Genomic DNA, 22,285 nt, shown 5'->3' on the forward strand with positions numbered 1-22,285 from the left:
ACATTATTAAATTAGTTATTGCCCTCTCGAGATGCTAATTAAGGCACTTAGCCTTATTAACAAATTTTGGGATGTTACATTCTCGATCTATTCTTAGAGCTGTCGACACTCGTTGGTGCTATGCCCGATATCATTATGGCACTTGCAAAATTTTGAGGGATCTCTCTTCTCCTGATCCCTCCTAATTGGCTGAGGTTTTTGATAAGGGATTTTTCTCTTTGTTGCCACAAAGATCTTCTTGAGAGTCTCCACCAATGCAGTATATTCAACGCAATGGGGGTGTACTTATCCTCCTGGTTTTTCCTGCCTGTCTTGTTTCCTCTTCGAGATTGGCAGCTAGTAACCCTTTTTTTGCTCTTCTATTTATTGTTTTTTGTGGTTGGTTGGCTTTGGGGAATCGGGGTAGTGCTGAAACTAGCCCAGGGGCAGAAGAACTGTACTGAGAGTGGGGAATTTCCCAAAGGCTGGTGGTCAGCATCTTGTTGTTTTAGAGGTTGGAAAAGTATCCCAAGTTGGGGGTCGAGGACCCTGGTACAGTGTTCGAGCCTCCCGACAACTCCAACAATGCATCCTCCCAAATAATGAAAACTTGGGCTCCCCTAGTAAAGTTTTTTGTAAGCGGAAAAGTCGTCCAACTTGTGACAACCTTTCCTTTGCAAATCATCCCACAGAGGGGTTCTTGGAAGAGTTTTGCCTGTAAGGTCATTAATTGTTGTTTCTCAGCTCTTGCTTCATGTGAGCAACTTCCTGGTTGAAATGGTTGATGTACTATTTCAAAGTTTCACTAGTTCTTTGCTTTATGTTGGCGAGGGTGTTCACTTTAAAGTTAACCTTTTTGGCTGCGAAAAACTGTCTTCTAAACTCTGACGATAGCTGGGACCATGACTATATTGTCCTCGGCTTATACTTCTTGAACCATTCACTTGTCGCCTGTGTGAGAGTCAACGAGAAGCAAGTACAACATGCATCCTTGGAGACTTTATAGACCATCATTTGGTTATTAAACCTGGCCAAATGGTCGGTAGGGTCCGTGGTCCCGTTGTATGAATCCATCATGGGCATCATGAATCCGAAAGGCATGGGGGCCTCGACTAGGTGGCGAGCACAAGGTTTACCTCCATCCATTTCATAGTCCAAGTCTCGTCCTTGGCATTTTAGGAGTCTATCCATTAGTTGTCGCATTCTTGTGACCTTTAAGACAACTGGTTTATCCGCCAAGTTCTCGAGCCACTCGAGCTGTTGACTCTGCCTTCGGGCATTAAGGTTGTCTTGCAGATCAGGCCACTCGGGCCTATCACCTGGGTCATTGATAGGCACAGCCCCTCCCCTCTGAGCGTTCATCCCCTCTCGCAGGTTGGGAAACTCACACCCATGTGGACTAGGTGCGCGAGCGCCTCTTTGACAAGCATTTAGCTCTTCTCGAAGATCAGGGTTTTCAACATGTATATATTGCTCTTCTTATTATAAGTTATCATCTTTAGTGAAAAAATATTGACAAAGACACTGATATTTTGGCGATAGGGAGGAGCTCAACCATCCCAGCGAGCACCTAGGACTGGGCGTTCCCTAGGAAACTTAGGGTGTCCATGCATCGGAGGCCTGTGGGCTTCTCAGCACATGTTTATAGTTCTTTGGGCTCGTGGATGACACCTTGGTTGTGGCTGAGGATTTCCAGGCTCCTAGGCCGGTAGCTGGCCTTCTTCCTGGTCCCTTTACGACCGCTTCCTCGAGCACTAGGCACCGGAGGAACCATGGGTTGTACCTGTGGGGCCTGTGGGGCATTGGGAGCAGGCATATCAAAAGGGAGCCCTTGCGCTGCCAAGGCGGCGTGCATAGTATTGAGGTTCTCCATCATCGCGACCATATTGGCTTGTTGGGCTTCTAATTCTTCTTCTTTTGTGGCCACTTGATTTCAGAGGTTGATCACCTCTGACTCTTGATGATGCACAGTGTTGGAATTGTCGTCCCCAGGGACATAATCGTCATCACCCACGAAGTCATCCTCTTGTCCATCGCCATCGTATTCATCATCAGGGTAGTATTTCGTTTTCTTCCTCCACTGGTGGATCTGTAACGGGAGTAAGATCTTCTGGCTTCTTCTGTCTTGGAGGTACTTCTGGGTTCCCTCGAGACCGGCTTCGCGTATCAACCATGGTCGACGTTTCACTCTAGTTTTCCATAGCTCTCAATGAAAGCACCAAAATATCGACCAAAGTTTTCGTCAACTCAATTAAAAAACAACCGAAAATGATGGCAAAGAAATAATGAGCAATGGGATTTTTACGTGGTTTGGTCACTAATGAGCCCTTGTCCACGAGTCACTTTTATTGTAGAATCTTTCTGGAATAACAAGCTTCTTTAGGGTTACAACTTGAGCAGAGGATAGTCTTGCTTCAAGGTAAATAGGAGTCCATAAAATAGGGTTTCACATCCTTACAAATGGACCTCCAAGTCTTATTTATAGTCGGCCTGAGGGATGAGTGATAGATTGTCAACCTTTATTACAATGCAAATCCTCCCTTATTCTTTGGGGAATATTCACAGTGCAAAAGATACATTACATGTGCTACTCTATCATAGGCCCATAGGGTCGGTGATCTAGCTTAAAAAAGTAGGTGGTCCTGAAATCTCCAACACAAAAGGCGTTAGGGACCACCTCCGAAGAAAGTGGTCCCTCAAATCTCCGAGTATCTCGCCAAACCACTATGGGGAGTTCTCGGCGCCTCGAGGAGTCACTATAAAGATTCCTGACTTCAGAACCCTCCTGAGAAGCCAATCATCGGGGGTTTGTGGGAGTTTGCGAGACCTCTCGTCGGGAACTGAGGAGACGAGGGCTCGCTAGTATGACGTCAACAGATCACCGCTGGGAAACTTGTCCTACTTCCTGCCACATGTCGTCATTTGCTGACATGGTCGACAAGTCAAAAATAGCCTGAAACACCTTTTATAAGTACACCCCACTCAAATATATTTATGAACTAAAAAATTCTTTAAAAATGAGTGTCTTTAAATCCTAGAAATTATTCATTAGTAGATCAAAATTTTGAAATTTCATCGGTGGACGAATCATCCAAAGTAGAAATATTAAAATTATTAAAAAAAAATTGGGGTGACCTATTTTTCAAATATCCTCATTTGGTAAATAGATATGAGTGTTCTTGTAAAAAAATTAATATTTTAATAAATATAATGGGGTAAAGTTAGTAGTGGGGTGTAGTTATAATTTTTTAGGTAGAAGTATAATGCCCCATTTTTATAAAACCATTTTACCAAACACTCCTTTCAAAATACACATCTTTCTAATAAAAATCGACAAATAGCTTTTTTGCCCTTAACTACTGACCACTTCGATTTGTGCCCCCCAATTTGGTATTGTATAAATCCCTTAAATTCTTTGAGACAACGAAAATAGACCATCCTGTTATCTTCCGTTAAAAAATTGAACAAATCAATCTCTATAATAGGTGCCCGCATGCGTTGCAGGAGTAATTTTTGCTCGTATACATTTCGGTTGGTTCAGTATATGATTTTTTTCTTCTAATGTTAAAAGAGTAAATTGAACTTTTACTCAAAAAAAAAAAAGTACATTAAATTTATTCTTTAAAAAGTAGTATCAATGTATCAGAATTGGATGCAAGTATCAGAATTGGATGCAAGTCACTCTGGATGTATAGTTTTTGGTTGGTCCCCGGTAAGGAACATGGGAATTCTTTTATTACAATTCCTTAATGTTAGTCATGTCATTTATTTCGAGAAGTGAAAAACTAAATCCATTTTTGGGTAGTGTTAATGTTAGTCATGTGATTTCGGAATACTATTTAAATATTTTTATTTATATTTATTATAAGGGTATATATCTCTTTTATATAAAAAATGTGCAAATTTTTTATATTAATGGTTTATTTTATTAACTTTAATGAAATATTCTAAATATTTAAAGGAATATAATTTTAAAACTAACTAAAATTAGATATTTATTAATATAATATAAATTCAAATATTATAAAATATTTTTATTATATTTATATTTAATATAAGACTACATATATAATAATTATATTAATATAAATTTAAATTGAAATATTATAAAATATCATTATTATAATAATATATAATACAAAACTAGATATTTAAGAATTATATTAATATAAATTTTGTTATCCAAAAAACAGGTACGGATGACATGGCAAGTGATTTCTGGACACGTGGTTGACACCTGGCAGAATTCTGTTAGAGTATCGACCAGTAAAATATTGCAAGCATAGGCAGTTGAGCTTTTCCTACGACTAGCATGGTCGTACACTCCGCATATTTCAAGATAATTTTATAAAGATCTTAGTCAATCCCGAGATTGTCTCCAATAATTCCTGATTATCCAATTAATTAGGAAAGAATATCTGTAACAAACTAATGTAATCTTCCTTGAGCCTATAAATAGAGAAAGATAGCTCAAGGAAGGGACTTTTGGCTTTCTAATTATCTGAGATTAGAGTTATCATATTTGATAAATTGTTTTGTTCCTCAGAGGTTGGTGAAACTCATTGAACCCTAGTTCTTTGATCACTCCTTCGAATCTTATATCAATAATAACTCAAGTGGACGTAGGTTATTACCAGATTCTGGGGTCGAACCACTATAAATTCCTATGTGTTTTATTGTTTTTGACATTATTCTCATTTCAACATATTTGTCCACATCAAGCATTTTTGACTCCGTGTCAGTTGACCAAAATCAGGGTCAACATTCTGGTGCTTTCATTGAGAGCTTGATATAATATTGTTGAAGTATCAATGGCGAAAACCACAAAGAAGACTGGACAGGCGGCTAGCGCTGCACCATCTCAACCACTTCCTCCTCCAAACGTGACTGAAGATGAGCCACATTTGGAATTCGATGAGGAAGAACTGGATTCCGAGACGCTGAGGAATACCCTGGGGGTATTGCAGGATGAATTGGCCAATCTGTGGGCCAATCAGGAGAGTTCTGCTGAGATTATGGCACGACAGCAACAAGAGATCGAACGATAGCACCAGGAATTAAGTGAAAGGCAGGCGGAGATGGACCGTCATAAGAGGGAGGCCATGGCAGCCCTCGAAGCAGCCTTACAATTGGCTAGGAATCAGGCTTTACCTGCGTCACAGCCTGATCAACCTTCAAATGGGCCACCCCAAAGGGGCCCTAATCCTAGCCCACCATTCCAGCCCTCGAGCTCCCAAAGGCCCGAGCAGCCACCAATGCCTCAGGACGATGTCCCTCTAAGGGATCCTGAAGCGTGGCCTCCATCCCAGGCTGGTCGCGACAATCCCCCGTAGTCAAGGCAGAATAGGGCCGGGCAGCCGCCCCGCAGCCCTAGACGCCATAGGGGCGAAGAGCCAAACCCTCCGAGCAGAGGACAACATCCTTCTGGCAACAGAAGGAACTCAGAGACAGGCTCTGCAGTTCGGGGGCCCCCACGGCATAATAATGCACGGGGACCTACTGACCAACACAGGCCACCCTCTAATGCTCAGGAGGTTCCAGCCCGAGAAGGCAACCGAGCGAACAGTCGATCCCATCGTAGCCAATCAAGATTCAGAGATGGCCACGATTATAATGAGGCCAACTCAGGCAGAGGAAATGCCGGTCGGAGAAATGGAGAAAGAGGTGGGGGCAGAAGCCCATCACCTAGGGATGACCAACCTGAAAGACGTGATGCTGGGGGGCAGCCCAGACAAAATAATGTCTTTAACTGGCACGGAGCTAGCGAGCAGCGGAGAAGAGACGAGGATTTAAGAGACGTACTCAATGATCACCGGGAACGGCACGACGAGTACGTTCCCCCAGCACCAGAGGCCCCGGCGATTCCTGGCGCCGTGCAGGCCCAGATAGATGCCCTCAACCAGGCAGCGCAACAGCTGGTCGGGGGAAGAACATCTTATATTGATCACGATAGGAGAAAGGGAACTCCTTTCATTCAAAGGATAGCTATGGCAGCACAACATTTGGTCGGGGGAAGAACATCTTATATCGATCACGAAATACGACAGCAAGACGGAGAACCACTGAAAGATTACGTCCAGCGTTTTATGCGAGCAGCTGCTAGAGCAAAAATAGTGGGAGACGAAGGCAAGATGATGGCCATAACTGCAGGGGTTAAGCGCTGCACGCCTCTCTGGAACAGCCTCAGAAAGCATGGGGTCAGGACTACCCAGGAATTTTTGGATCGAGCTGATCGCTACATCAAGCTCGAGGACGCCATCGCCAGTGAAGGAAAGCCCCCAGGCAAGGATAAGGGGACTGCCGAGCCCGCCAAAGCCGCCAATGGGTCAAAGCCCAACGACAACGGCAAAGGCAACGGGAACGGCAATGGCAATGGCAAGAATGGGGGGAAACGGCCGCATAATGAGCCTTCCACCTCTGACAATAAACGAGCCAAGGGTAATCGTTATGAACCTCGGTTCACTAACTACACTGCCCTTATTGAGTCTCAGGGAGAGGTGTATTAGGCCACGAGTTCCAGTGTGCCTTATAAAAAACCTGCTCCCATTCGAAAAGATATTTCGAAGAGAGACACTACCAAGTTCTGTCGTTATCATAACGACTACAGACATGATACAAATGAATGCAACCAGCTAAAGGATGAAATCGAGTTCCTTATTAGGCAAGGACACTTGAGAAGATATGTACGGGCCTCGGGAAATTCCCAACGAGAGGCTCCAGGTGGCAATGAGCATGCGCCCACACGCCAATGCTCGCCACCTTTGCAGCCTGATCCCGTAGCTGGCACTTTACTCACCATCTGTGGAGGCCCGCACCTCGCGGGAAGCAGTGGAAAGGCGAGGGAACGATATGCTCGGACCCTACGTCATGACCAGGACATCGAGATGATGACTGTGGAGGACAGGGCATCGAAGAAGGCTTGATCAGAGGATGGTGAGATAACCTTCTTTGATAGCAACGCCCAGCATGTCCGGTTCCCACATTCCGATCCACTGGTCGTGGACATTCAAATCACCAACATGATGGTGAAAAGAGTACTAGTTGATACAGGAAGTTCAGTGAACATTCTGTACAAATCTTCGCTGGAACGCATGAAATTGTCCGTCAAGGACTTGGAGCCCTACAACCAAACAATTTATGGCTTCTCAGGCCAGGGACTCGCCCCAGCAGGGTCAATCAAACTTCCAATCACAGCAGGTACAGTGCCTGCTACCAGGACAGTGCTCGCTACTTTTATAGTAGTCGATTGTCCTTCCGCGTACAATGCTATTATTGGAAGGCCCATACTGGTTGATCTTCGGGCTGTCACCTCAGTATGGCACTTGGCCATGAAATTCCCGACAGACCCAGGGGTAGGACGCGTGATGGGAAATCAGAGAGAAGCAAGGGAGTGATACAACGCCTCAGTTACAAAGGCAAATAAGGGAACGTCGTAAAGCACTCCCCCAGATAGGTTGCAGATGGCAATTGATACACAAGCCCAATCTGGTGATGGAGTCACCCAATAGGGTGTTGTCCAAAGTGAGGATAGGGATTTAGATCCTCGCTTTAGGGATTTTGAAGAAGATGTTGGACCCATCGAGGACCTGGAAGAGGTCCAACTTGAGGAAGAAGACCCAACCAAAGTTGTAAAGGTCGGGAAAAACTTAGAAACAACCACGAAGCATGCACTAGTGGAATTTCTGAGAAAGAACCAGGAAATTTTTTCCTGGTCACACAAAGACATGGCTGGGATAGATCCTGCAGTTGTCAGCCATGTCCTGAACGTTGACAAGAGTTTTCCACCCTTGCAACAAAAAAGAAGGTTGCTCGATAAGGATAGATCGAAAGCCTTGAAAGAAGAAGTTGTAAGATTAAAGGAGAATGGGTTCATCCGGGTGGCGTTTTATCCATCATGGGTCTCTAATCCCGTACTGGTTCCCAAGCCTAACGGCAAATGGCGAACCTGTGTGGATTTCACAGACCTCAATAAAGCCTGCCCAAAGGATTGCTTTCCACTCCCAAGGATCGACCAGTTGGTCGATGCAACTGCAGGGCATGAGATCCTCTCCTTCATGGACGCATACTCAGGATACAATCAGATCAGTATGCATCCCCCTGACGAAGATCACACTAGCATTCAGACTGATATAGGGTTATACTATTATAAAGTAATGCCCTTCGGTCTGAAAAATGTTGGTGCGACTTACCAGCGATTGGTTAACCACATGTTTAAGGAGTTGATCGGAGTAAACATGGAGGTGTACGTGGACGACATGCTGGTAAAATAAAAAAAGGCAGAAAGACATGTGAAGGATTTACAAGAGTGTTTCGATGTGTTGAACAAGTATCAAATGAAATTAAATCCTCTCAAATGTTCCTTCAGAGTAGGATCGGGGAAATTCTTGGGGTTCATTATTAATTCAAGAGGAATCGAGGCGAACCCCGACAAGATAAAAGCCTTGATCGACATGAAATCGCTGATGAAAATCAAGGATGTGCAAAGTTTAACTGGAACAATTGCCGCACTAAGTAGATTCATCTCCAAGTCGACGGATAAATGCGTCCCATTCTTTAATCTACTTAAAGGCAACAAGAATTTTGAATGGACAGAAGACTGCGAGCAGGCTTTCCAAGCCTTAAAGGCCCACATGGCACAGCCTCCTGTTTTATCAAAATGCATGGACGGAGAAACTTTGTTCATTTATCTGGCGATCACCGAATTTGCTGCCAGTGCGGTACTAGTACGAGAAGAAGAAGGCATACAAAAGGCGGTTTACTATGTAAGCAAGAGGCTAATCGGAGCAGGGTTGAGGTATCCTCCCATCGAGAGGTTAGCCTATTTTTTAATCTTGGCCTCAAGGAAACTATGTCCTTACTTCCAAGCCCATCCCATTATAGTCTTAACTGACCAGCCCCTTCGGCAAGTCCTGCAAAAACCAGAGGCGGCTGGGCGTTTATTAAAATGGGCAGTCGAACTCAGGTAGTTCGATATTACATATTCACCGCGAGCAGCAGTAAAAGGACAAGTCTTGGCTGATCTTATTGCCAAGTTCACTGAGCTCCCAGACAACGAGCAGTGCGAAGAGTCTAGTGCACCTGAGCTCCAAGATGAAGCTCCTTCGTGGAAGTTATTCATAGATGGATCGTCCAACGAATCCTACGCATGAGCGGGAGTGATATTGATAATGCCAGAAGGGCATCGATTTCACTGCGCTATTAGGTTCGACTTCACTGTGTCAAACAATGAGGCCGAATATGAAGCACTCCTTGCAGAACTGAGATTAGCCAAAGACATGAGAATAAAAGTGCTTGATATCTACAGTGATTCACAGCTGGTAGTGAATCAGGTCTTAGGGGAGTATCAAGCACGGGGCCTCAAAATGGTGGCCTACTTAAAAAATACTAGAGGTATGTTGGCACAATTCGAAAATTACACCCTCCAGCAAATTCCCCAAGATCATTATTCAAACGCAGATGCCTTAGCCAAACTGGCAAGTGCGAAAGACGCTGACACTTTGAATATAGTGCAAGTAGAGAGATTATGCAAGCCGAGCATACGAGCAGACGAAACCAATATGGAAATCCGAATGGAGGATACGTGGATGCCACCATACTTGGAGTATCTCACAAATGGTGTACTACCAGCAGATAGAAATAGAGCCAGAACTCTCCAAAGACAGGCTGCTAGGAATATACTGGTCGATGGTGTCCTTTACCGAAGAGGATATTCCATTCCACTGCTCACATGTATCACACCGAAAAAGGCTAAAGAGCTAATGAGGGAGTTACATGAAGGCTTCTGCGGGGATCACGCTGGGGGCAGAGTTTGGCAAAAAAGATTCTAAGGCAGGGCTATTTCTGGCCAACTATGAATGAAGACTCAATGGAGTTTGTGCGAAAATGCGATAAGTGTCAGCGATTTTCCAAGATCCCACGCGCAGCTCCCAACGAGTTAAAGCAGATGCAGAGTCCTTGGCCTTTCGCAGTATGGGGTATAGATTTGATTGGATCGCTGCCAACGGGAAAGGGTGGAGTGAAATACGCAGTCGTAGCAGTCGACTACTTCACCAAATGGGCCGAAGCTGATTCACTCACTTCCATAACGACCAAGAAAGTTCTTGACTTCGTCATCAAGAACATTGTTTGCTGATATGGTTTGCCTCGAAAAATTGTCTCAGACAACGGCACCCAGTTTGACAGTGACTTATTCACAGACTTCTGCGAGAGACATGGAATCGTCAAAAGCTTTTGTTCAGTTTCACATCCACAAGCAAATGGGCAAGTTGAAGCAGTGAATAAAACGCTTAAGGACACCCTGAAGAAAAGACTCGAAGATGCTAAAGGAGCATGGCCAGAACAGTTGCCCAAAGTACTCTGGTCGTATAGAACTTCTCATCGAACAGCGACAGGTCATACCCCGTTTTCCTTAGCATACGGGTATGAAGCTATGTTGCCTGTCGAGTTAAATCTGCCCTCACATCGACGAATTACATACGACCAAGACCAGAATAGCCAACTGATGATGGAGTCGCTAGACTCACTTGAAGAGAAACGAGAAAGAGCCCAACTCCGAGTAGCTGCGTACCAGCAAAAGGTCGCCCGGTATTTTAACTCAAAGGTGAAAGAAAGAAAATTCAATGTCGGAGATCTAGTACTACGACGAGTTTTCTTAAACACCCGCGACCCAACTGCTGGAGTGCTTGGTCCAAACTGGGAAGGACCTTACCAGATTGAGGAAGTCCTTCATCCAGGCACCTACAAGCTTGCACGCTTAAATGGAAATCTCATTCCACGCTATTGGAACGGAGAACACCTGCGCAAGTATTATCAATAAACAGTCCTTTTTAAAGTACTGGCTTGAATTAATTTTTACTTTTTACAAGTTTTGAAAAAGGGTTAGCCATGTTATATGGCTAATTGCTTATAAGTGTAAGATCTTTTTAAGATCACTCGTAAAGACATGATTAGTCCATTTTAATACGAGAATTATAAGGGACTGTGCGCAGCCAGTCATTCTTGCCAACCTTTGTAAATTTATTTTTACAAGTATTTGTTCATTACGTGTGTTGTTTTGCTGTATTATAAGTGTTACGTTTCCTACCGAGCAGTAATGTTCGCACAGGTCGTGGTAAAGGCAAGTAACCAAGGACCTAAAGCTCCTCGATCACTTGGGGGGCATATAAGGTACATCGATAGCAAAGCATACCAAAAGGTATGTAAACACATGAACAAAATGAGTGAAAGCATGCTACGGTACTTAGAGTATTTTTCAAAATTTATATTTTGTTAAATCAAGCCAAAGTACTATGCTAAGTTTGGTCATGCGAACAGATGTTATAATAGACAAGAATATTATAATATCATAAGGCATTCTTTTACACCGCAAGCATTACTGCTTGGATGTAATTGTTTAAAGTAAAAGGAAAATTTGCTGCCCATGCAGAAAAATTAAAAATAAAAATTTAGTCTTTACATCACGACCCGTGGGTCGTGTAATTAAAGAAAAAGAATAAAAAAGTTTAAGGAGCATTAGGAGTAGGAGGGTCTTGCTCAACATTCTGGTTGGCAGCATCCTCGACAACTTCTCCTTTCTCTGTGCCAGCGGCTGGCTGAATACTTGGGGAAGCAGGGACCCTTGCTCTTTCTTCTTCAGCAGCTAACCGAGCAGCACAACGCGCTAGCTTGGCCTTCCTGGCCTCCACTGGAAAGTAACTGAAATCGGCACCTTGGTTGCGTTTCCAAAATTCATAGAAACACCGAAGTGTCTCGTTCTTGTACCTCTCCAGATCCTTGGCGTTGGTAAGCTTAAGTTGTTCCCCTTGGCTCTCAAGAACAGCTATGGTCTTGTCCTTAGCAAGGTGCTCCTCCTTAAGTCTCTTGAATTCACGATATTGGATTCGACTGGACTCCTGGAAATCGTCCCTCTGCTTCTTCAAAGCTTCCTGAGAAGCTTCATTCTCTGCCAGCTTTGCCACCGCAGCATCCTTCTGCTTGGTGACCACCTCAAGCTCCCCAAAAAATCTGGCCTCCGCAGCATTGAGCTCCTCAACAACCGCCGACCGAGCCTTCTCGATAGTAGTAGTGGCACGGGTACGAGCAGCGGTTATGGTCAGTATGGCCTGCAGTCAAAGAGTCAAAGTTAGGATATATTACAAGAAGAAAAAATAAGAGCCGAAATTGCAAGGAGGGAAAGAATACTTACGCTGGCCACTTCGTTGAGAGCTCTGTTGAGGATCTGGTCGACCCCCATATTCTCAGCCTCGGCCATTGTCTCCCTGCAACGATCATGCTTTAGGATATGCGCAAGGCGATCCTTAGCCGATCGCAGGGAGCGGCTCGAGAGTTTGTCCCCAGGAAGTTCTGCTTGTGGGGCCTGTTCTTTTTGTGCCACATATGAAGGGTTGGCAGCTGGGGTAGTTTCCTTCTCAGCAGAAGGTTGGGCCGCGGGTCCATCCTTAGAAGGATCACTTGTTCGACCCTTCTTGGCCAGAGGCGCTTGACTCGACTCGCCATCTTGCCTCCAGACCATCTTCTTCCGGCAGACCAGGGGGACCTCCTCTTCCTCCTGGGTCTGGTACAGATCGAAAATGTTGGGGGAAGCCTTCTCTGCAGATAAGAAAAACGTGCAGGCAGTAAGACAAAGGCAGAGAAAAAATCATGGCAAATCAGAAAAGAGGTCACAAAGTTTAATACTCGAGCTACAACTACTGGTCGCTATACTACTGACTCTATTAGTCATACACTCACTATCTGGCACGAAGAATCTGGCCCTAGATTTGGAGTATACGTAAAATTGCCGTCCCCGTCAAAAAAATGATAGGGAATTGGCAAGCTATTTAAAAGCAAGATAACAATACCATTTTCGTCTGAGGATTCATCTAGGTCTATGACAGACTCTGTTGCCTTTTGTTTCCCCTTTCCTTGGGGCGCAGAAGCCCTCTCTGCTGAAGGGACGCCAGTGGGTTCCCTGATCATAACCCCTGTTGGCCTCCTTCGGGGAGGAGACGCCGAAGGTTGCAGCTTGGGATCCCCCTCGGCCGTGGCATCTGCCACCACAGGTCCTCTTGTTTCATGGCGAGGAGCCAGGAGGCCAGATAACCTAAGATTTTCATCAGTGACCAGGGACTTCATGCTTTTTTCAGCGTCTGCCATCCTGGCCAGTGCGCTGGACCTCAACACCATGTCCGGTGTTGGGTTCAGACATAACCATGGTCCTGAAAGGCACAATATACTTTAGAGAAATGCAGAAGAGTTTGCTAAGGAAAAGTATCGACCAGTGAAAGTAGCATTTACCTCCTCGAGCGAAGGCTAGGTTGTTTGTAGTCATGTCTGGCGTGAGGAAGTACTCTTTATTGTACTGCCCCACGTTGGAAATGTGGGTAGTGTCACTCAGGAATGTTTGGCTTGTTTACTGGTGACAGAGATGAAAAAAGCCCGTCCCATATTATTGAGGGTTGGACTTAAGGTCAAAGAGGAAGATGACCTCATGAGGGGTGGGTTCTGGCCATTTTTTGAGTTTGTAAAGGATATAGAGTGCGGCCAGCATTCTATATCCGTTTAGGGTAATTTGAAAGGGGGCAACACCAAAGTAGTTGGTCACCCCCTGGTAGGATGGATGTAGAGGGAGGATAGCCCCCGCCTCTATATGATACCTTGACCAAGCGCTATAGACGCCCCCAGGCAGGTTTGCTCTTTGGTCAGCAGCAGGGATTGTAAAATTAACCCCGGTAAGAGGATACTTCCTACGATAATTGGCAAGCATCCGGGGAGTCACCTGGCTGGTAGGAGAGAGATACCACTCGACATCACGAAAGTTTTGATGCCGAGGGCGAGCCCTGATTTGAATACGAGGGTCTGGGGCAGTGTTTTGTCGAGCACTGGTCGAGGAAACCCTAGCCTGTGAATCAGGCTGGGCAGGAGAATTTGGATTGTTTTCAGGGTTTGGTTTTTTCTTGCCTGGAGACTTAGAACGGGCCATTTGAGGTGGTGATGGTTGAGGTCTAGAAGAAACTCTGGAAAATGGAATCTCGTGAACTCAGTCGGTCGGTTGTTCTTCGCCTTCAAGCAGCTGTGCAAGAAGATCGTCGTCGATGGGCCGCTCACCTCCCCACAAATCTGGCATTAAAATCTGCAAACAGAAGAATGGGGAGGTGAGGATGAAGAATTTTGAAAGTATTTTTAGAATAACACTGGTCGAGTATAAAAGTTAAGCTTTTATACAACAGCATTCTAACAAAAAACTAATTTTTCCGCACGAATAGTTTGAGAAACAGATCAAAAAGTGAAAGCAAAAGTTTTTTGAAAAAGCTTTTTCAACTCCTTTTAGGGCGGGAAAAACCTGGTTTTTCAACTGGCATAAAAATTGAATTTTTATTTCGGTTTTACGTCCTAAAGTCGTGATCTCAACTATCAAACTAACTCGTGACTCCTTAATGGTAGAGAAATATCATCCTATACAGTATCACCCACAAAACCCCCTACTGTCATGCATCTCAACCCAGAAACAATGAACTCAACAGTCAATCCACAGAAGCATGCACGACAAAAATATAGAGCATAAAAGTTCTGAGACTTACCAGAAAAAAGATCGTGGAGATTTGAGAGAGTTTTCGAGGGTTGGAGAACTCACGGACTGAATCTTGAAACACTGAAAGACGGTCTCCAGAAGAAAATAGAAGGTCTGATTTTAGGGTTTCTTGAAAGAGTAATAGCTTGCGTAAAATGGAAAGGAAGACTTTGGAGGGACTATATATATTTTTGTCTGTGGCATAAAAAGGAAGTAATCATCAGTTTCCTCTTTTTCGAAGCATTGGGAAGGGTGATAGCTCGAAAGGTTACTTGGGAGCCAAAAAGCCGTGATTAGACAATGGTAGGTTACTTTTCCCAAGATTGCACGAATTATTCTGACAGGTCTGGTGGGATAACCGAAGGGTCGTTTCCTTAAAAGTTTATTTATTGCTCATAATAAATAAACTTGGAGGGCAAATGTTATCCAAAAAACAAGTACGGATGACGTGGCAAGTGATTTCTGGACACGTGGTTGACACCTGGCAGAATTCTATTAGAGTATCGACCAGTAAAATATTGCAAGCATAGGCAGTTGAGCTTTTCCTATGACCAGTATGGTCATACACTCCGCATATTTCAAGATAATTTTATAAAGATCTTAGTCAATCCCGAGACTGTCTCCAATAATTCCTGATTATCCGATTAATTAGGAAAGAATATCTATAACAAACTAATGTAATCTTCCTTGAGCCTATAAATAGAGAAAGATAGCTCAAGGAAGGGACTTTTGGCTTTCTAATTATCTGAGATTAGAGATATCATATTTGATATTTTTTTTTGTTCCTCAGAGGTTGGTGAAACTCATTGAACCCTAGTTCTTTGACCACTCCTTCGAATCTTATATCAATAATAACTCAAGTGGACTTAGGTTATTACCAGATTCTGGGGCCGAACCACTATAAATTCCTGTGTGTTTTATTGTTTTTGTCATTATTCTCATTTCAACATATTTGTCCACATCAAGCATTTTTTACTCCGTGTCAGTTGACCAAAATCAGGGTCAACAAATTTAAATGTTATAAAATGTTATTATGATAATAATATATAATCCTAATTTTTTACTAATTATATTAATATGAATTTAAATATTATAATAATAATTGTTGACCCTCGAAATGGTTAATGACACAGAGTCAGATAAAACGATAGAAAATAAGATCAAAATGAGATGAAATCAAGAAAAAAAGATAAATAACACAAAAGATTTATAGTGGTTCGACCCCAATAAAATGGTAATGACCTACGTCCACTTAGTGTTCTTATTGATGTAGAATTCCAAAAACAGTGATCAATGAACTAGGGTTCTTGAGTTTCATAAGCTCTCAGATGAATACAATTGTCCTGGATAACAACACTCTTTTTCTCTCTTAGATTCTCTAAGCTCAAGCGTACTCCCGCCCAAAGTCCTCTCTCTTGAGCCCTTCCATTTTTATTTATAGGCTCAAAGAGTTTTATATGGGCCAATGTTCCTTAATTACATTTAATGCAGACGTATCTAAATAATAATGGAAAGTAAAATCAATACGTAATTACAAGATCACATATCTAAAGGAAATAAATGAATATATGCGACCAAGCTAGTCATCCACAATTATGATGCCTGATAAGCCAATGATCTTCTGGTCGAGGGTCGAGCAGATTATACTCACTTAAAACTGCCACGTGCACCCCACGTGTAGACCAATCCTGCCACGTCATTAGGTAGTCTATTTTTGGGTAAACATTTGCCCCCCAAGTTTATTTTACTGCGACCAGCACAAAGTAAACTTAACCGACTGACCCTCTATGTGACCTGTCAGTCCCTTTTCAAAAAAGGTAACCAATCATGTCGTTGTAGTTTCTCAAAAAGCATTTTGATGGCTAACACATTTCCCCATGTTTCGAAAACTCATCCCCCATCATTACCTTTTTATCTGTGCCTCGATCAATATAACTAATCCCTCATTTTCACTTTTTTCTTTTTACTCTTCGTCTTTTCCTCAAGAACACTGAAGAATGAAGCACAAAGAACCCAGAAAACTCAGAGAAGTTTGGTGATCCGTGGAGTATCTGTCCAGCCACACGTCAATGCCTGGGAATTCGCTTAATTATTTTTTTTATCCAAGTAAGTTTCCTGAGCTTCGTTGTTTCAGATATGCCATGTAATAATTATTTCTTGAGTTTTCTGGTATTTTGGTATCTGAGTTTCCGAATGTTCTTGAGAAATTTTGATTTGGGGTAATCGGGCTCGTAGGTAGTAGCATGCAAGGATAGAGAAAAAAACACTAAATGAGGCTTAGGTATTGGGTTGTGAGTTAGGATTACTGATTTAGGGCACAAAATTTAAGTAAAGATTTGATTCTTAGGCACTCGGAAAAAACTGGGTTTCTTCCGCCCTTTCTTAGAGCCGAAAAGTTTTTCTTAAGAAAACTTTTCACTTCTACTTTTTAATCCTTTTTCCAAACTGTTCGCAAAATTTAAGTGTTTTCGTTAGAATGCTGCTAGTCGTATAAAAGCTTAACATTTATACACGAGCAACGTAATCCCAATGTTTCCACTTCTTCTGTCTGTTGGCTGTAGATTCTCATCTCCCATTCTCTATTCGCAGATTTTCATGCACGACCCGTGGGGAGGTGAGAGGCCGATTGATGACAACATGCTCGCACTATTGTACAAAGATCAAGAACAGTGCCATTGCCATTCTCAGAAGTACCTTTTCCTCAACACAACCCCACAAACAAACTTCCGACCAGCCCAACAAATATAGGTCGCGTAAAGTCCATTACTCAAAGAAAAAAGAAAACAGCCAAGCCTTCTGCTAAACAACCTGCCCCTCGCACTAAGGCCCCTCCTACCAACCATCAACCTGTAAATACTTCATCACCACAATTTCAACCTAAAGCCCGACCTCACGATGGCCTTAGGCCAGAGGTCAAATGGTATGTAGCGCCTTGTTGACCCTCGTCTTGGTCAACTGACACGGAGTCAAACGCTTGATGTGATAGAAGGTATTGAAATTGATCTAATGGAAAGAACAATAAACGACACAACAAATTATAGTGGTTCGGCCCCAAGAATTGGTAATGACCTACATCCACTTAAGCTATTATTGATATTGATTCTCAAAGGAGTGATCAAAGAACTAGGGTTCTCTGAGTTTCACAAGCCTTAGAGGGATATATGATACAATCAGAAGATAATAGCTATAATTCTCTTGTCAAGCATAAACTCATAATTAGCCAAAAGTCAAAGAAGTCCCCTTCCTTGAGCTATTTTTCTATATTTATATGCTCAAGGCAGATTACATAAATTTGTTACAGATATTCATTCCTAATTAATCAGATACTCAGGAATCATGGGAGATAATCTCGGATATTGTTATAATTGCATAAGATCTTCTCAAAATATACGGAGTATACAACCAAGCTGGTCATATATAAAGTCCAAATGTTATGCTAGGGGAATCTCCCTGGTCGATAGTCGAATAGAACCTTTGCCAGGTGTCAGCCACGTGTTAAAAATGTCTGCCACGTCATCCACGCCTATTCTTTGGATAACATTTGCCCCCCAAGTTTATTTATTGCGACCAGTAATAAGTAAACTTAGGAAAACAACCTTTCACATGCCCCACGAAATCTGTCAGAACCCTCTTGCATTTTTTAAAACCGTGACCTAATGACGTCTAATCAAGCCTTTTCAGTTTTCAAGAAACCACTCTGACGACTATTACACTCCCCCTTGCTTCGAAAAAGGGAATTAATGATTATTACTTTTTGTCACACTTCATCTTCTATAAGTAACCCTCTCATTCACCTTTTAACCTTTTACTCACCATTCCCTGCCAAAAACTCTCAAGAACTCCATCCCAGAGCTCAGAACTTCGAAGGTCTCCCGTTACTTTGCTTAAGGGTTCTTTGTTTGCCAACCCAAAGCCGTCCCGTTTCAGAATCTCCAACCTTCATCCAGGTAATTTTCTTCATCTTTTAAACTCTTTGAGATGCCATGCATACTGCTTTTGAGTTCTGAAACTTTTTGCGTTCTTGAGTAGAAATTTGTGAGGATTCTGTATATGTCGTTGATGCTTGTTAGGGTAGTGTACTTTTTCTCTATATAAGTTAGGAATTAGTTTGATAGTCAGGATCATAGGTTTAGGGCGTACAATCGACGTAAAAATTTGATTTTTAGGCTAGTTGAAAATCTGAGTTTTTCCCGCCCCTTTGGAGTTGAAAAAGTTTCTTTTCAGAAAACTCTTTACTTTCACTTTTTGATCCGTTTTTCAAACTGCTAGCATAAAACTTAGTGTTTCGGTTAGAATGTTGCTGGTCGATAGACGCGAGCAACGTTATTCCAACTTTCAACATAAGGTCCCAGGCTGTGCATCTTATCTCCTCCTTTGTCTGTTTGCAGTTCATATGCAAGACCCATGGGGAGGAGAAAGACCCATAGACGACGATCTCTTAGTTCAACTGCTTGAAGACGAAGAACAATCTTCGACTCTAATACCAGATATTCCTTTTTCTCTCCTTAACCTAAACACTTCCCCAGTTTCGACCCAACATATGGCTCATACCAAAACCAAAGCTCGAAAAAGAAAAACTCCCAACACTTCTCATCAGCCTACTGCTGATGCTCCCTCGACCAGTGGTCGGGACGAAAATGCCCCCAATCCAAATGTGCAAAGGCATGCCCGTCCTCGACACGCTACTTAGCCGGATGTCGAGTGGCATGTAGTTTCTGAAAGTACGGTGATGATTAGAGTGATCGCCAACTACTTAAAAAAATACAATCTGACAGGGGTGACCCTAGTCAAACCAAACCTAGACCAAAGGGCTAATTTTCCTAGAGGTGCTTACACCGCTTAGTCGCGGTTTCATGTTGAGGCAGGAGCCACTTTGCCTCTTCATGCATTCTTTCAGGGCGTGGCTAACTACTTCGGAGTTGCCCCCTTCCAAATTACCCCAAACGGATATAGAATGCTCGCTGCACTCTATATCCTGTATAGCCAGAAAAAATGGCCCGCACCGTCGCCACATGAGGTCAACTACCTGTTCGATCTCAAATCTAACCCCAACCAAGAAGGCATGGGGTTCTTCCATTTTTATCATCAGGAAACTGGGTGCACTTTCCTTACTGACACCACCCATATCTCCAACGTGGGGAGGTACTACCAGGAGTACTTCCTTACGCCTGACCTGGTCGCAGACAACTTGGCTTTCACATGAGGAGGTAAAATTTTCACATCGCTGGCTTCTTCACTTAGTGTTTTTCCACCACCATGTGTTGAACTTTCAATGTGTTTCAGGCCTGTGGCTGTGACTAAGCCCAACTCCAGGGATGGAGTCAAGGGCGGTACTCTTAGCCAGCATGTCAGATGCTGAGAAGAGTGTCAAAAATTTAATTATAGAGGCTAACCATAGGTTTGCTGGCCTCTGGCACCCTCAACCAACCACGAGTGGGCCTTCGGTGGGGAATGCTCACGCCGAAGTGGAACCCGAGTAGCAACCCCAAGCGTCTCCTCTGTGGAGGAGACTAACTGGGGTTATGATCAGGGAACCTGCCGACACTCGCCGACCGGAGAGGCCCTTGGCTCCCAAGGGAATAGGAAAGCAAAAGGCCACCGAGCCTATAGAACTCTCTGACGACTCATCGGATGATAACAGTACAGTAATTTCACTTTTAAACCATTTGCCAATTCCCTATCATCTGTTCGATGGGGATGGAAACTTTAAGAATGCTCCCATCTTAAATTCAGATTTCTTCTAGGCAGTAGGTAGTTCGGTAAAGAATATAGCGACCAATAGTTGTAGCACGGGTACATTACTTGTAATCTTTTCACTTTCATTTTTTGGCCCTGTGTGACCATCTAGTCTCAATACCCGTGTTGTTTTCTTTTGTGCAGATATGGACTTCGAAGATGTGTTCGAGCATTACATGGCTACTACCGCCTCTTCTGGCCAAAAGAAGGACAGTAAGAGGGCTCGAGGGGAGAGCAGCAAGACTGCCTCAAAGAAGGCCTGAACTGACGATCCTCCGGCTACCGCCCCTTCGAAGGAGAACTCACCGCCGATCAGCAGCCTTCTCCTAAGGCTCATAGCAGGGAAACATTGCACACTCAGCCCGAAGGCTCCCTGCCCAGCCTCGTGGTCAGCTCTGCTAGGGAGAGAATATACAAGCTCTCCAAGCATAGACGCAGCCAGGCAGCTATTACCGAAACCGCTTCTATGGAGGCTGATCAAGTTCTCAATAGAGGGCTAAACGAGAGAGTTAGCGTAAGTCAACTCCTGCTGATGTAACATTTCTTTTTTATTCCCCGCCTTTACTTTATATTTTTCTATCTGTCTTCAGGGACTGCTGACCATAACCGCTGGCTAGCGCCATGCTGGGGCGTTGGTGTCTCGAGGTAGGAACTTTGATTCCAGGCTTGCTGAGGCTAAGCAAACACTCAAAGCTAAAAATAACGAGCTTGTTAAACAGAATGGCGAGCTGCTCAGGGAGAACACGGAGCTATCCAAGCAGAAAGATGAGCTGCTCGAGGACAAAGCTACTCTGACCAAGGAGCTGCTGGAAACCCAGGACGACCTGAAGAAAGCCAACGAATCTAGGGAAAAGTTCAGGGAAAGCGCCAAGCTCAACTATCAACAAGTTGTTCAGCTCAAGCTTGATCTGATCACCAGCAGGCAGGAGGCGGAGGAACTCGGCAAATGAGTGCAGGAGCTTGAGGAGGCTGGAGCCAAGAATTTGGAGAAGTACAAGGAAGCCACTCATCTCTGCTTCTACAAGTTCTGGAAGCACAACCAGGAGGCTAACTTCAGCTATCTGTCTGAATGCTGGAGGAGGACTCTAATGACGCAGTGCGCCATTCGTCTGGAAGAAGAAGAGAAGGTTGGAGTGCTTGGTTCCCCAGAGATTTCCCTGGCAGCGGGGATAGATGGTGCAGACGCTGAAGCTGGCCTAGCCGTCGACCAAGGCGCTCCTCAAGACCCTCCAGCTCCTTAATCTCTTTTTCTTCTTTTATCTCAACTACACGACCCACAGGTCGTACTATAAAGACAATTTATTTTTTATTGCTGCAAGGGCAGCCATTTTACTTTTATTTGAACAGTTACATCCGAGCAGTACTGCTCGCGCTGTAAAAGGATTCCCTTGACATTATAATATTTTTTCTTTATTATAATATTTGTTCGCATGACCGAACCTAGCATAGTACTTTGGCTTGATTTTTCAAACTATAAATTTTGAAAAATACTCTAAGTACCGTAGTATGCTTTCACTTATTTTGTTCATATGTTTACATACCTTTTGGTATGCTTTGCTATCGATGTACCTTATATGCCCCCCAAGTGACTGAGGAGCTTTAGGTCCTTGGTCACTTGCCTTGACCACGACCTGTACGAACATTACTGCTCGGTATAAAATGTAAAACTTATAATACAGAAAAACACACACACGTAATGAACAAATACTTGTAAAAAATTACAAAGTTTGGCAAGAATGACTGGCTGCACACAGTCCCTTATAATTCTCGTATTTAAATGGACTAAACATGTCTTTACGAGTGATCTTTGAAAGATCTTACACTTATAAGCGATCAACCATATAACATGACTAACCCTTTTTCAAAACTTGTAAAAAGTATAAATTAATACAAGCCAGTCCTTTAAGAAGGACTGTTTATTGATAATACTTGCACAGGTGTTCTCCATTCCAATAACGTGGGACGAGATCTCCATTTAAGCGTGCAAGTTTATAGATGCCTGGATGAAGGACTTCTTCAATC

The sequence above is a fragment of the Humulus lupulus genome, chromosome 8 (genome assembly GCF_963169125.1).
Source record: "Humulus lupulus chromosome 8, drHumLupu1.1, whole genome shotgun sequence".
NCBI lineage: Eukaryota > Viridiplantae > Streptophyta > Magnoliopsida > Rosales > Cannabaceae > Humulus > Humulus lupulus.